General features: G+C 44.6%; 1 pseudogene; it reads right to left on the reverse strand.

Moving 5' to 3' along the window:
* Positions 1-14858: 14858 nt before the first annotated feature.
* On the reverse strand, positions 14859-15662 carry LOC113006520 (histone H1-like; annotated as a pseudogene).
* Positions 15663-17312: the final 1650 nt, after the last annotated feature.

A 17312-nucleotide genomic window follows, 5' to 3' on the forward strand; every position in this document is an offset into this window, starting at 1 on the left:
TAATTTAGGTTACATTTGTGTGTTTGAAATCATTGAATTTAAATGTGTGAGATGGGTTAGTAGTTGAGTCTTTGAAATTTTATCAGGCTGCTGTTGACTGACCGGGTTTAAACGATTGATACACAAATCAGTTAGTAGTTGTCTGGGCTGTTGTGAGTCTGGTTATGTGCATCGATCCTGTTTCCATCTGTGTTGTTGGTGAAGGCTGTTTTTCGGGTGCAGGACAGAAGATATTGCTGACAGCAGCTCTCGCAGTGTTTGAATTTTTGTCTTCAGCTTGGAGGAAACAAACACCGCTGACCCGCAGTCTTGACATCATTCAGCAGCAGCTGAGGCCAAAACGCCATCATCTTGGATGACCCGCTGCTGTTCACACGCTGCTGGCATTAACGAGAAACACAGAGAGCAAACCGTTTCCTGTTCCCCTGTCTGACATGGCAGTCTCTGAGCAGAACCTGGATGACTACAGTATCTACAGTCACCTGGCAGACGAGGAGCTGCTGCAGATCGCTGTTGAGAGAAGCTTGTCTGATAAACAGGCTTCATCATCATCATCATCCAAACAAACCCTAACCCAAAGGGGTGCAGACAGTTCCTGCACCTGAACCTGCCCCCCACATCCAAAATTGTATAAACCCTCCCACAGCCCTGTCACAGTTTCAATTCAATTCAATTCAATTCAATTCAATTCAATTCAATTCAATTCAATTCAATTCAATTCGATTCAGTTTTATTTATATAGCGCCAAATCACAACATAAGTCGCCTCAAGGCGCTTCATAGATACAGAGAAAAACCCAACAATCATATGACCCCCTATGAGCAAGCACAGTGGGAAGGAAAAACTCCCTTTTAACAGGAAGAAACCTCCGGCAGAACCAGGCTCAGGGAGGGGCGACCATCTCCTGCGACCGGTTGGGGTGAGAGAAGGAAGACAGGATAAAAGACATGCTGTGGACATGCTCTACAAGGTCTACAAGAGGTGAGTCAGTTTGCAATGAAATAGAGCTCAGAGGATGGAAACATCCACAAACATCAGAAAGCAGCAAGAGATCAATAGACGTTTCAGAGTGAGTGTCAGACAGTCTGGAGATGGTTGCAGGGTGTGTGTGTTGGGTGGGTGGGTGGGGGGTGGGGTTGTTTCTGACTTGCTCTGTGCTTGTGACTCTGTCGTTCTACTCATGTTCTGTGTTTGTTCTGACTATCTGTTGGTTCTGTTATGGTGGTTTTAACTCTGTGTTATTCCAGTGCAGCGGCTCTGTGTTGGATCTGACTCTGGCTCCAAGTCTGTGGTTCTGAAGGTTTGTGTGTTTCCTCAGAGAGGTCAGTTCATTACAGTCCATCATCATGAATGGGGATGCAGAGGCTCTGATGGAATTGGTCCAGAGGCGGTTAAGCAGCCTTATGGAGCCAAATGATAAAGGCTGGATCGCTCTTCGTGAAGCTGCTTATTATGGACAGCTGCAGTGCATTAGGATCCTGGTCAGAGGTCAGGACACCTACTGCTTTCTGCTTCTCATTAAGCCTCTAACAACGCCTCTTACCTGATTCAGCCGTTAAATGTGATGTTAATCACCAATAAAGCTTTACTTTGTGTTTTGGTTGATTTGTCATTTTTGTCTGTGAAGGTTCTCAGTCATCCAGGTCATCGTAGTCAAAGGAGCTTGCAAAGAAAAGTGTCTGGACTTCTTTACGTTGCTTGAAGACGTTTCACCTCTCATCCGAGAAGCTTCTTCAGTTCTAAGGTCAAATGGTGGAGAGTCCCAGATATAAACCTAGTGGGAGTAACCCCCCACAGAGGGACAAAAGGACCCCCTGATGATCCTCTAATCGCCTGAGCCAAGGTGTGAAACTGGGTGTGGGTCCCAATCAGCCAGAGTTTCGGGTGTGTTCACTGTGAAACCTGGCCCCACCTTATCATGCGAATTCCTGAGATCAGATGGCCCAGGATGTGAGTGGGCGTTAAGGCGTCTGGGAAGGGATCTCAAAACTGGATTATAGATGGCAGAGAGTTGGTGTCGTAAACCCCCGCCTCTGTTCAAAGATGGTCGCTCACAGTGGACATAGATGGCTTCTTTCACTCCTCTTTCAAACCATCTGTCCTCTCTGTCCAAAATGTGAACATTGGCATCCTCGAAAGAGTGTCCTTTATCCTTAAGATGCAGATGGACTGCTGAGTCTTTTCCTGTGGAGGTGGCTCTTCTGTGTTGTGCCATGCGCTTGTGAAGTGGCTGTTGGGTCTCTCCAATGTAGAGGTCTGAGCATTCCTCGCTGCACTGTACAGCATACACCACATTGTTAAGTTTGTGTTTTGGCGTTTTGTCTTTCGGGTGAACCAGTTTCTGTCTGAGCGTGTTGCTGGGTCTGAAATGCACCGGGATGTCATGCTTGGAGAAAACTCTCCTGAGTTTCTCTGATACACCGGCTACATAGGGGATGACAATGTTGTTGCGTCTGTCCTTCTTATCCTCCCTCGCTGGTGTCTGGTCTTCTTTTCTGTGCCTCTTTGCTGACTTTAAGAACGCCCATTTAGGATAGCCGCACGTTTTGAGTGCTTCCTTTACATGTGTGTGTTCCTTCTTTTTTCCTTCAGGCTTAGAGGGAACATGTTCTGCCTGGTGGTGTAGGGTCCTAATTACTCCAAGTTTGTGTTCCAAAGGGTGATGGGAGTCAAAGAGGAGGTACTGGTCCGTGTGTGTGGGTTTCCGGTAAACTTCGATGTTGAGTTTGCCGTTCTCTTCAATGTGCACAGCGCAGTCCAGGAAAGGCAAACAGTTATCCTTTGTGTCTTCCCTGGTGAACTTGATGTTTTTATCCACAGCGTTAATGTGCGCAGTGAAGGATTCCACTTCTTGTGTCTTGATTTTGACCCAGGTGTCATCCACATATCTGTACCAGTGGCTGGGTACTCTTCCTTTGAAAGAGCCAAGAGCCTTCCTTTCCACTTCCTCCATGTAAAGGTTGGCTACAATAGGTGACACGGGGGAGCCCCTTCGTTGTACTTGAAATATGTAGTGGTGAGGCAGAGGTCTAACAGTGTGCAGATCTGATCGGGTGTGAAGTTGGTCCTGTCCTCCAAGGAGCTGTCTTCTTGTAGTCGTTTTCTGACAGTCTCCACGGCCTCCATGGTGGGTATGCAAGTGAAGAGAGAGACTACATCAAAGGACACCATGGTTTCATCTGGATCCAGGGTAAGTTTCTGGACCTTGTCGGTGAAGTCGGTGGAGTTCTTGATGTGGTGTGGGGTGTTCCCCACGAGAGGAGCAAGGATGGTAGCAAGGTGTTTAGCAATGTTATAAGTGGCTGAGTTTATGCTACTGACTATGGGTCTGAGTGGGACAGCTTCCTTGTGGATTTTAGGAAGTCCATAGATGCAGGGTATGGCATCCCCTGGGTAAAGGCGGTGATATGTAAGGCGGTCAATAATTTTGTCCTTTTCAAAGTCTTGAAGGCAAGCTATAACTTTCTTTTTGTAGCTGCTTGTGGGGTCTCGCTTTAGGGCTTCGTAGGTATTGTTGTCACTGAGGAGAGTAGTGATCTTTGTATGGTAATCTGTAGTGTTTAGGACCACGGTGCATCTTCCCTTATCAGCTGGTAAAACAGTGATGTTGTGGTCTTTGCTCAGGGAAGCGACGACCTTCTTTTCCTGTATTGTGAGGTTGGATGGAGGGACTGGAGAGCGTGGCTGAGACTTTCATCCGGATTTGCTCTGCTTCTGTCTGTGATAATTTGTTAATCCGTATGGCAGATTCTGTGGCTGTGATGAGGTCCAATATGGGCAACTGTTGTGGAGAAATGGCAAAATTGAGTCCTTTGGCTAATACTCTCTTTTCAGGTTCAGTGAGAATCCTGTCTGAAAAGTTCTTAACCCATTTCTCCTGACTGACTTCAGGTGTGTTTTCTTCTCTGGGTTGTGTAGGTTCAGACTGAGGAGTGTGTGTTTTTGAAAGCAAGGTGTGAAATTTCCTGCGTTGTCTTTCTTTTCCTTTACAGTGTTGGGCCTGCTGAGCCTTGTCCACAAACTTGTAAACCTCTTCTAAGATTGGAGAGGGTAGAAGGATTTCCAGTTCCTGCAGGGTCTGGCTGATCTTGATCTGGAGGGCATTTTTGTTTCACATTTAAAAAAACAAAAAACCTTCTGCTCGAACCTTGAGCTACGGTTGGGCAAACCCTCCAGTTTTATGTCTGTAACATGACATCTGACTTCAAATGTTTCTTCTTCAGATTTTCAGCTTCATTCACCTGCTTATGTTTTTATGTCCACACTGTTCATTCATGATGGAAAAATGTGCTGATATGCAACACAATGTTAGGCTTCTTTATTAATTTACTGTAAGGGTGACATGATCATAACCTTCTGGGAAATCCAGATTTTTGTTTCCTGTACATGGACCCTTTGTACAGGTCCATGCACATGTAGTTAAAATAGTTAACTTGTTACAAGACGAGATAAACATTCCTTTATAGCTCTCCTGAAACACCAAGTGCTGGCTATGTCCTCTAGAGAGGGTAAGGGACAACTGATGATCTTTTGTGCTGTCTTAATGACTCTCTGCAGGTTCTTCTTGTTCGCTACCAAGCAATTAACATACGAAACTGTGATTCAGTAGGTGAGGACACTCTCTGTGGTGCTGTGGTAAAAAGCTACCATTAGGTTCTTATCCAGATGGTTTTTCCTCAGCGTCCTAAGGAAGTGGAGTCTTTGTTGCAGTTTGTCAGCCAGGATTCCAGGAATGATCGTATTGACTGATGATGGTACTCAAGGTGGCAGAGCTCTTTTTAAAAAAAATAACTCAGCCCTTATGTAAATACTAGGCCTCTTAGGTGAGTATGTTTATCCAATCAGTTTTCAGGAATCCCTACCAGCTTAACATTCTTACTTAAATATGGTCACTTTTTACTTAAAGAAAAAAAACAAACCCTGCAAACCAATAAGTGAGGTCAGAGATGACATGCCTGGTCAATGGTTTTTCACCACATTCACCCAGTGATCAGTCAATGTGAGATCTGACCTCTAAACCACAAGACAGACTCTTCAGGAGAGGTCATGTGGAGGTCAGTGATGCTTCAGCTTCACGTGTGATAATAGGACAGGATGCTTACATTAAAACATTTGACTAAACTTGCTAAGAAATTAAAGACATCTGTAGACCTTGTTACTGAGAGCAGGTCATAACCGAAGGAAGTCTTGTAGAACAGACTGCTAAAAGAAGTAATACCATTAGTTAATGATTCAGTCTTGAATATGATCAACCTCTCTCTTATAATTTCCTATGTACCACAGGCCTTCAAGCCGGTAGTAAATAAACCATTACTTTAAAAGGCATCATTTGACCCTTTAAGTAAGGCCAATCTCTAACCTTCCTTTCATTCCAAAAATTCTTGAACGAGCAGTTGTCAAACAGCTAACAGGTCATCTGCAAAGGAATGGCTTATTCGAAGAGTTTCAGAGCCCATCACAGTACAGAAACAGCTTTAGTGAAGGTTCCAAATGACCTTCTTATGGCCTCTGACAATGGACTCATCTCTGTGCTTGTCCTGCTAGACCTCAATGCAGTGTTCGATACTGTCGACCATAATATCCTATTAGAGCGATTAGAGCATGATGTAGGTATTACAGGTGCTGCAATGCAGTGATTTGTATCATATCTATCTAATAGACTCTAATTTGTTCATGTAAATGGAGAGTCCTCTTCCACAGAGTTCCACAGGGTGCTAGGACCAATTCTGTTTACATTATGCTTCCCTTAGGCAGTATCATCAGAAGGCATAGCATACATTTTCGCTGCTATGCAGATCACACCCAACTCTACCTATCTGTGAAGCCAAAGAACACACACCAAATGGTTAAACTTCAGAAATAGAATAGAATAGCCCTATATTGTCATTGTACATGTACAACAAAAATGTGGGTTACTCATACCATGCCTCAGATTTGTGAGATGATTGGACAGAGCCTGAGAGTGGGGGGATAGGGCTTGTTTACAGTTGGAATGGCCCAGAGGAAGAAGCTGTTAGTGTTAGTTAGTGTCTGGAGGTGTGGGACCTCCATGGTTGGCAGAGGGCAGCCAGTGATTTTTTTGGGTGGTGTTAATTACCCTCTGTGCAGCCTTCCTGTTTTCAGTTGTGGCCCCTGTGTACCAATCACACAAGCAGTAGGAAAGCATGCTCTCCACTGAGGAGCTGTAGAAGACCAGCAGCAGCTTTTGGTCCAGGTTAGTCTTCCCCAGGACACGGATCAAGTGTACCTGCTGAAGACTAAAGACTCTGGTCTGCTTCCCCCAACTTCCTTACTACACCCCCACAAATTGTCTTACAGTATGGGTGTCAGACTTGTTAAAATCCAGTGGCACCAAGGCATTATACAATAAAATAATGTGATTAGTACATAAGTAAAATAAATTCCTATACAGGGGCAATGGTGTTGTGAGTCTAGGTGAGATCAGCAGAGCTGCAGGTGCCCAAAAACCTGAAAGTGGAGACGTATTTCACCCATGCTCCGTTTATAAGGAGAGGGGAGTGGACCTGTGTGTGCCCTCTGAAGTCCATGATGAGTTCTTTTGTTTTAAGGACATTTAGCTTCAGGTTATTTTCTGATCCCCAGTGGGACAAATTCTCTACTGCCGTCCTTGTACACTGTCTCATCTCAATCACAGATCAGCCCTACTACGGTGGTGTCATTGTCGTACTTGACGATCAATCAGTTAAATGAGTTCAACTGATTGAGATCTGTCTTAAAGACTTAAAGAACTGGATGATGACTGTCCTGTTTCTCCATCCATCCATCTTCTTCCACTTTATCCGGGGCCGGGTCTACTCTGAACCCCTCCTGGATGGCCGAACTTCTCACCCTATTTCTAAGGGAGAGGCCAGCCACCCTTCGGAGGAAGCTCATTTCCATCGCTTGTATCCGCGATCTCGTTCTTTTGGTCACTACCCACTGCTTGTGGCCATAGGTGAGTGTATGGACGTAGATCGACCAGTAAACTTAGAGCTTAGCTTATACACTCAGCTCCCTCTTCACCACGACGGACTGGTGCAGCGTCCGCATCACTGCGGCCGCAGCACCAATCCGTCTGTTGATCTCCGGCTCCCTTCTCCCATCACTCGCGAACAAGACCCCGAGATACTTGAACTCCTCCACTTGGGGAAGGTACTCATCCCCGACCCAGAGTGGGCACTCCACTCTTTTCCGGCTGAGAACCATGGCCTCAGATTTGGAGGTGCTGATCCTCATTCCCGCTGCTTCATACTCGGCTGCGAACCATTCCAGTGTGAGCTGGAGGCCATCACCTGATCAGGCCAACAGAACCACATCATCTGCGAAAAGCAGAGATGAGATTCTGAGGCCACCAAAGTGAAAGCCCTCCGCCACTTGGCTGCACCTAGAAATCCTGTCCATAAAAATTATGAACAGAACCGGAGACAAAGGGCAGCCCTGGCGGAGCCCATCACCCACCGGAAACGAGTCCGACTTATTGCCGGCAATGCAAACCAAGCGGTTCGCACTGGATAGGGATCGAATGGCCCGTAGCAATGGGCCAGACACCCCATACTCCCCCAGCACCTCCCACAGGACACCCCGAGGGACACGGTCGAATGCCTTTTCCAAGTCCACAAAACACATGTAGACTGGTTGTGCAAACTCCTATGCACCCTCAAGTATCGTTGAGAGGATGAAGAGCTGGTCCAGTATTCCGCGACCAGGACGAAAACAGCATTGCTCCTCCTGTATCTGAGGTTCGACTAGCGGACAAACTCTCCTTTCCAGCACCCTGGCATAGACTTTCCCAGGGAGGCTGAGGAGTGTGATCCCCCTGTAGTTGGAACACACCCTCCGGTCCCCTTTCTTAAAGATGGGGACCACCACCCCGGTCTGCCAGTCCAGGGGTACTGCCCCTGATCTCCACGCAACATTGTAGAGGTGTGTCAACCAGGACAGCCCTACAATGTCCAGAACCTTCAGGAACTCGGGGCGGAACTCATCCACACCAGGGGCTCTGCCACCAAGGAGTTGTTTAACTGGCTCAGTAACCTCGCCCCTGGTGTTTATACACCTCTCTGTATTTAATCATGAATTATTATTATTAATCTCTGGCTCTTTTCCACAGCATGTATTCTACTCTGACTTCCTCACCTCACCTTCCTCCTCGGAAGTCAGTTGGATTAAGGAGGTCTATACACAGTGTAGGTAGAGCACAGCTTTCCCCTCCTGAGACGCCTGACTGTTTGCCAGAATCTCTTCGAGGCAGTCCAAAATTCTTCCCAGCACACCCTCACTACGCGTTTAGGTGCACTGGGTCTGTCCAGCTTCTTCCACTGCCACCTGATCCAACTCACCACCAGATGGTGATCAGTTGACAGCTCTCTCTCTTTACCCGAGTGTCCAGAACATATGGTCGCAGGTCTGGTGATACGATTACAAAATCAATCATCGACCTGCGGCCTAGAGCGTCCTGGTGCCACGTGCACTTATGGACACTCTTATGTTCGAACAAGGTGTTCGTTATGGCCAAACTGTGATTTGCACAGAAGTCCAATAACAAAACACAGCTCAGATTCACATCAGGGAGGCCGTTCCTCCCAATCATGCCCCTCCAGGTCTCACTGTCGTTACCCACGTGAGCATTGAAATCTCCCAGTGGGATAACAGAGTCTCCAGGTGGAGCACCTTCCAGCACCCCACCCAGGGACTCTAAGAAGGCTGGGTACTCTGAACTGCTACTCGGCGCATAAGCGTAGATGACAGTCAGGACCCGTTCCCCGACCCTAAAGCGCAGGGAACAAACCCTCTCATCCACCGGGGAGAACACCAACATACCAGCAGCAAGCCGAGGGCATATTAGAATACCCACCCCAGCCCGCCGCCTCTCACCAGGGGCAACTCCAGACTAAGACAGAGTCCAGCCCCTCTCCAGGACACTGGTTCCAGAGCCCAAGCCATACGTAGAGGTGAGCCCGACTATATCTAGCCGGTACCTCTTAACCTCACGCACTAACTCAGGCTCCTTCCCCACCAGGTAACCCTATCCCGGGCAGGGTAAACTATTCCCTCAATGTTTTTTCTCATAAGGGTGTCCTGTTTCTAAATTCAGATAAAAGTGAGGTTATTGCACTCAGTCCTAAAAATCTTAGAAATATGGTATCTAACCAAAGTCTTAGTCTGGATGGCATTATCTTGGCCTCCAGTAACACTGTGAGGAGCCTTGGAGTCATTTATGACCAGGATATGTCCTTCAATGCACATATTAAACAAATATGTAGGACTGCTTTATTCGATATGTGCAATATCTCTAAAATTGGAAATATCCTGTCTCAGAGAAACGCTGAAAAACTAGTTCATGCATTTATTACTTCTAGGCTGGACTACTGCAATTCATTATTATCATGATGTCTTAAAAACTCCCTGAAAAGCCTTCAGTTAATCCAACATCCTGTCAGGGATTGATGAGAGAGCAGATTTCTCCTATATTGGCTTCCCTTCATTAGCTCCCTGTTAAATCCAGAATTTAAAATCCTCCTCCTCACACACAAGGTCTTGAATAATCATGCCCAATCTAATCTTAACGACCTTGTAGTACCATTTCACCCCAATAGAGCACTTCACTTTCGCACTGCAGGCTTACTTGTTCTTCCTATAGTATTTAAAAGTAGAATGGGAGGCAGAGCCTTCAGTTTTCAGGCCCCCCTTCAGTGGAACCAGCTTCCAGTTTGGATTCAGAAGACAGACACTATCTCTATTGTTAAGATTAGGCTTCAAACTTTCCTTTTTGCTCAATGATATAGTTAGGGCTGGATCAGGTGACCCTAAATCCTCCCTTAGTTACTCTTCAATAGGTATCGGTTGCTGGACGCTTCCCATGATGCATTGAGTTTTTCTTCTTCACTTACCCTTTTCCCCCCTTACTGTGTTTATACACCTCTCTGTATTTAATCATGAATTATTATTAATCTCCTGCTCTTTTCCACAGCATGTATTCTACTCTGTCTTCCTCACCTCACCCCAGTCATTCAGCAGATGGCTCCACCCCCCTGAGCCTTGTTCTACCTTCTTCCTGTTAAAAGGAAGTTTTTTCCTTTCCACTGTTGCCAAGTGCTTGCTCATCAGGGGTCTTCTGATTGTTGGGGTTTTCTCTGTATGTATTATTGTAGGGCCTTTACCTTACAATATGAAATGCCTTAGATGACTGTTGTGACTTAGTTCAATATAAATAAAATTCAATTCAATTGAATATGAGGCACACGACTCTCTGTACAAATGAATAGGATCTTATTTTTTATGGTTTCCACTTTCTGTGATGTGATTTCGTTTGCGTTTGCTGCATGTTCTCTGCATGTTTAGAATGATAGGACATGTCTGACTTTAGGTCAGAAGGGACTTCAGCAGATGGATGAGCAAACACACTCAGTATGCTTGTTTACTCAAAGGAGGGTTTAAAAAAACAAAAAAAACAATGCAGAGGGGTTCTATGAAGCACAGTCTGACATTTTACCTTTCTCTGCACTAAGCTGCACCTGACTCAGTGAACAGGGGTACCTTAAAGCATGGTACCGCTCTGATGCTGGCCAGTCAGCGAGGCAATGTTTCCAGTGTCGAGTTTCTTCTGAAGCATGGAGCTGACCTAAACATCACCAACAAGGCCCAGGAGACACCGCTGTTTGCAGATGAATTGTGACATCACAGTGACATAATACAGAAAGTGCTTTAGTGAAGGTGTCATAAGTACTACCTTCAGAGGTTTGAATAATATATATTTAAGGAGCTTGGAAAGAAAAACGACTTGATTTCTTTATGTTTCTTTAAGACATTTGATAGGTTTGTAGCTTGAACCCATCCGCTGGAACGTTGAAGGCAATATAATTACACTGCAAAGCAAGACACAAGTAGGCAAGCTTCTTCATGTTTCTCGTGCACGGGAGAGAACCGGATAGGCACCGTTCCTTCGCTTGACCCCAGTTGCTCTCGTCCGTTCTCCCGTACCACTCTTCTTTTATTGAGGTTACATGAATATGCATAAGTTCATTAACATATGACGTCTACATACACACAAAGAGTACCTTGCCTGTGTGTGTGTGTGTGTGTGTGTGTGTGTGTGTGTGTGTGTGTGTGTGTGTGTGTGTGTGTGGACTGCTGATCAAAGGGTCAAACATCCTTGGTCAGGAAGAGGGTAGCCTCCCCCTCACCCTGGATGGTTCATCCTAGATAACACGGTGAGGAAGTCCTGCAGTTCATCTAAACAAAGAGCACTTAGACTAGAACAGATGCAACTACGTTAATCCTACCATAAAACAATAAGACACGGTATGACCTCTCATGCTCCCAAAGTGCTGTCTAATACACACAAAGTTTGCAGACTATCAAGGATCAAAACCTCTACCAATCTACAACTAATCACAAAACTCTAAGCATATATAAGTAAATATTTCTAAGCATAAATGACAATCAACAATACAAATCTAACATTTCCCCCCTTTTTGACCTTTATGCTTGAAAAGTTCCCAGGTATGAATACCTCATGTCTGACAGTTTCAATGCAAACATTTTTATACTCAGCATATGTCAAATCACCCTAAATTACTGTAATGATACACAGTTTAACAAATGTATTAGCAGTTATCCCATTCCTCATTGATCTTATCTCATGGCAAACTGCATCCCACAAACAAACAAAGAAATTGTTAATTTAATAGTGAAAATAAGAAGATAACATTTTCAAAAACATCTCAGCTTGGTGGTGCTTCCTCCGGGTGTGCACATCACATGTCTCTCTGCAGAGTGGTTTAAGCTCTGCAAAGCGTCATGAATGTCTCTTCCAGTTGTTTCCATCACTGTCCATAGGACCAGAGTCCAAATGTATGTAGAATAGACATTCAAACATACCAGTTGGTTTTGTTGTTCGTCAACATGGGTCTCAGCTATTTCCAAGCTGCAGACCTCTCAGCACTCTAGTTTTATGGCCTCCACCAACCCCCATCACCTCATTCAAGCCTTCGTCCTGTGAGGGGGATATTTGACTATATATATATAGATATATGACTCCTTAATTGTCCACGCTCATGGGTACACCACTTGCATAGGTTTAATATTTGTAAATAAAACGGCTAACCACACAAATCACTGCAACAATAATAAAAAACATTGTTTAATGTTAATCCTTGGACCCCTCCTCTTGACGCATGGACACACCCATGCGTCAACTCACCAAACCTGGATTCCTGTCTTAAAGAAAAAGATTAGCTAGATCATATCCCAGGCAACATCAGGGCATCTCCTCCCCTGGAGCAGCACCACCCTGGACCTATAATCCTGCAATAAAAATGTTAGTGTGTTTTGCATATTAAGTTTGCTTAACACCTGGCTCTCCCAGGAGCCTGCATACACACCATCATGGCCTGGAAAGCAAAATCTGGAAGTAAAATCAAACTTCATACCTGTAAACAATTGTATCATAAGAACAAGAAGCATTCAACATCAGCAAGACAAGTGTCATGTGCAGGTTTTCTCAAATCAGTAAACTACAATTATTTTCATAAGTCGCCTCAGACATGGATCATCCCATGTACTCAGGCAACATTAATGTAATCGGTGACTGCTCTTAAGCAAAGTCACTCCACTTATATATTACTATGGGCTCAAAAGTGGCCAGCAAATGAGCCCATATCAAACTATCCCAGAAACACTGTATCTCTTATTTGTTTTTCTCATGTCACTTGTCCGCTTCTGCCGAATCCTCTACACGCAGTCATAGAAAAACAAACATTAGCAACACAGTGACCATTGGTGGTCAGACGCAGGTCGACAGGTTCCAGAGGTGCCATAAAAAGACCATAAAGTTAGCCATCTATAGCTGTGGAAAGAAGTAACACCAGTTCTCAACACAGGAAATTTCACACATGTTATTCACATTATCAAAGTAGCCATCACATTTTCCCATCAACACAATGCAACAGCATCACCACTCATAACCTGTAAACACAGTTTTCCTCACACATAAACCCAGAAATCCTGTAGTAGGAAAAAACATCAACCAGTTGTCCTGGTATAAATCGCATCATCAATCCACATGAAGAACTGGCATGCTGTAAGAAAAGAAAATGCAAATATTAGCGCTTGCGCAGGCGTATGCATACTTTGTCACAGTTATCTCTGTGAGCAACACAAGCCTATGAATAACACACCTGATAAATGCACAGACGCAGAAAATGGCATTTAAAAGGTTAAATCATCATGCAACCTCGAGTGTTGCTGTCATCTTTCTGCTCCTGTAAAAGGAAACACATGGGTTCATCTGCACCTTTGTCAGGTGGGGGTTAACTTCACACAATCATGTTCAGTCAGTCAGTCAGTTATTTTAAAATTCTCACTCATTCACTCAGTGGTTCCTTCTTTTGCTAATTGTGGAAATTATCATCGCATTCGTTTCCACGCTCAGCAAAACGACGTTATTTCAAAAAGAAAAATAATTTAGACTGGATTTCCTCGTTGAATCCTTTTTGGGGGGGACTCTCATTTCCTAATTGTCCCAAATAAGTGGCTTTCTCCTGAGCCCATTTTAAATGTGGAGAAACTCACTTGCAACAATTTTCTTGACGACGTGTAACGCTTTTAATTCCCAACTTGCAGATCTGCTCAAAGAAAAGAAATTCACAAGCAAAAATCAGTGCTTGTTCAAAAATGAAAAATAAAAAATAACAGAGATTATCAAACCAAACTTTCAGTGCACTGTGAAAGTATCAAAATAAAAAGGCCTTGTTAAGTCATGACACAAACTCCTCATCAACTTCACAACAGGAGAAGAATTATCAGCTAGATTCACTCCAAACCAACCATCAACTGCACAACACACAACATAACCCTAATGTCATATTAGCTATGAGTTTAATCACCAGGTCTGTGCTCTTCACTCATTTAAGCCACAGATCTATTTTATTCAATTTTTCCTTTTCCCCTTCATCATAAAACATGTGACATGCTGTCATGCACTTCACAAAAGACGTTTGTTCTGACGTATTCAGAGTTGTGTATCTAAATACAGGATTCACTCGCACATCAAAACAGGAAACTCAGTGTTTTAGAGTCTCCACTCTAACAAACTCCAACACATCCCATTCACTCGTGCTAGAATTCAGTCACCTTTCATTAATCTAAAAACCAATCAAATAATTTGCATATCGGCTATTAACCCACTAAGTTGACAGGACAACAGAAATGCATGTTCAAAATAGTATCACAAAAGACAATTTCCCTCATACAGTAAATTACTTGTGCTGCTCAATCAAGCAGGAAGCTTCTCCCAATTTACTATATCAACAAATAAATTTATTGTCTGATCTCTGGTTGGTCAAACCAGGATCTTTTTTCCCCACAAAAGTTAAACTGTTGTCCTGCAACCTAGAGAGTCAATTTTTTGCATTGGATAAATTCAGCATTTGATAACAAGTGTCTGCTAAATTGACACTATTTTAACACTGATGAAAGATAACAAGCTAATTTTCATTGCATGGGTGTTTGTGTTATTAGGCAGGTCTAATGCATGTCTGTGGAGCTGCATATCCAGCAGAGCATGTTCTTACAGCTGCCTTTCCTACACACTTCTCTGCTATTATTTAATCATTTCTTAACTAATGTGCTGTGAGTCCACTGGTCTTTGCATCACACGGGGTGACTTGGACAAGATGATAAACAGACTCACGCTTAAGATGTTGTCTAATCTTCATAAGCTCTCTTGTGTTTGTGTTAGTAGGGTTAATGCATGTTCTGCTTGTGTGTTGTGATTCTGTATATATTTCTATTTTCGCAGTGTTTCAGACTCCTTCACAATTTTCCAACTTAAGCAGTCAGTTTTGTTTTCCCCAGGTTTGCTAACCCAAATTTTGATTTCCCACATTTAATAACAAAATTTGTGTTCTCACCACTCTCACTATTGTCCTCTGCCACATCAATAGTCCAATAGCAGGCAGTTTCTCCTTCAGCTTTGTCCTGTCCCTCCTCTGATGCGGTTGACTTTGTGCTAGTGGCTGAAGTGCTGCCGCTGCCTTCTTGGGCGACTTCTTAGCAGCTGCTGCCGGTTTCTTGGCTTTGGCCGCGGCGGGCTTCTTGGCTTTGCTCTCAGTAGCCTTGTTCATCTTGAAGGATCCGGAGGCCCCGGTGCCCTTGGTCTGCACCAGAGTGCCCTTTGCCACCAGGCTCTTGATGGCGGTCTTGACACGGGCCTTGTTCTTGTCCACATCGTAGCCTCCGGCAGCCAGAGCCTTCTTGAGAGCGGCCATGGACAGGCCGTTGCGCTCCTTGGAAGCGGCCACGGCTTTCACAATCAGCTCGCCCACGCTGAGGCCGACCTTCTTGGGCTTGGAAGTCATCGTCTTCTTCTTCTTGGCCTGAACCTCTGCACAGGGCGCAGGGCGTGTTTATGATGGAGCCTTTCCCACCACAGCACTGGCACGTTGAACGCATCATGAAGGGTCCATTTCTTTCATGTCGCTAGCCAGCATGCTAGCCGCATGTGGCTTGCCCGAGTCACTCAGTCCTTTCTGAGCATTTCAACATGCTGCCACCGCCATCTTGCTCGCCCCTCCGTGGAATTCATCCAATCAGACAGGAAGATGGGTTTGCTTTCTTCTGCTGCTGCTGTTTATCCACATTGCTGCTGCTTTGCTGGGACTTTTTGTGCTCAGGACTTGCTGCTGTCTCTTTATCATGTTATTGCTTTGGAGCTGCATTCCTTATCTTCAGGGAGGAGTGAGCTCGCTTGTGAGGTTGAGAAACACATGGCACTGTAAATAAGTTAGCCAGAAACTTGGCCTGCATGTTTCCAATGATGTTAAAGTATAACTTTCTTCCGACTGCTGCATGTGGAAAATTGATTCAGGTCTGCTTTTCACCTGAAAGTGACAAACTAAGACATGTTCATTATTATCATCACTGCTTAATCAACACACATCTCTCTCTCTGTTTTTGTGAACAATCCTTTCTTAAAAGCAAAAAATAAAATCGTGGTTGTTTTTGGCTGATCAACACAAAACCTTTTCCCTATGATTTATTTTTCATCTACAATATAAATTCTTCCTCTTTTTCATCTGCATAAATAAATCACATGGCTGATGATACCATGGTGATCCATAAATATAATCACCAGTTTATTCAATTATTTTTAACCCAACAAAACAAATAAGATAAGATAAGATAACCTTTATTAGTCCCACACGTGGGAAATTTGTTTTGTCACAGCAGGAAGTGGACAGTGCAAAAGTTATGAGGCAAAAATTAGAATACAATAAGAATAAATACAGTACACAACTGTACAGAATAGAATAAAATACTATATACAGTAGAATACAATAAAATAAATATACAATAAGATAAAAATAGAATACAAATACTATATACAACTGAGTAAAAATACAACGATGACAGAAAGGATTATTGCACTTAGTATTATTGCATATGTATGGATGTGTGTGCTTGATCAGTTAAAGTCTTTATTATGGAGTCTGACAGCAGTGGGGAGGAAAGACCTGCGAAATCTCTCTGTCCCACACCGTGGGTGCCGCAGTCTCCCACTGAAGGAGCTGCTCAGTGCTGTCACAGTCTGCTGCATGGGGTGGGAGATGTTGTCCAACAGGGATGACAGCTTAGCCGCCGTTCTCCTGTCACTCACCACCTCCACTGGGTCCAGAGGGCATCCTAGAACAGAGCTGGCCCTTCGGATCACCCTGTTCAGTCTCTTCCTGTCCCCAGCAGAGATGCTGCCGCCCCAGCAGACCACACCATAAAAGATAGCAGAAGCCACAACAGAGTCATAGAAGGTCTTCAGGAGTGGGCCCTCCACTCCAAACGACCTGAGTCTCCGCAGCAGGTACAGCCTGCTCTGCCCTTTCCTGTAGAGGGCGTCTGAGTTATGAGTCCAGTCCAGTCTATTGTTCAGATGAACACCAAGGTACCTGTAGCTGTCCACAGCCTCAATGTCCATACCTTGGATGTTCAGTGGTTGCAGTGGAGAATGCTTGTGCCTGCGGAAGTCTACCACCAGTTCCTTGGTTTTACTGGCGTTGATCTGGAGGTAGTTCAGCTGGCACCAGTCCACAAAGTCTTGGGTCAGACCTCTGTACTCCTTGTCGTCCCCATCAGTGATGAGGCCGACTATTGCAGTGTCATCAGAGAACTTCTGCAGGAAGCACTGGGTGGAATTGTGGGAGAAGTCTGCAGTGTAGATGGTGAAGAGGAACGGAGCCAGAACCGTTCCCTGTGGGGCCCCCGTACTGCAGACGACCCTGTCCGACACACAGCCCTGAGTCCTCACATACTGTGGTCGG

The sequence above is a fragment of the Astatotilapia calliptera genome, chromosome 15 (assembly GCF_900246225.1).
Source record: "Astatotilapia calliptera chromosome 15, fAstCal1.2, whole genome shotgun sequence".
In the NCBI taxonomy this organism is placed as follows: Eukaryota; Metazoa; Chordata; class Actinopteri; order Cichliformes; family Cichlidae; genus Astatotilapia; species Astatotilapia calliptera.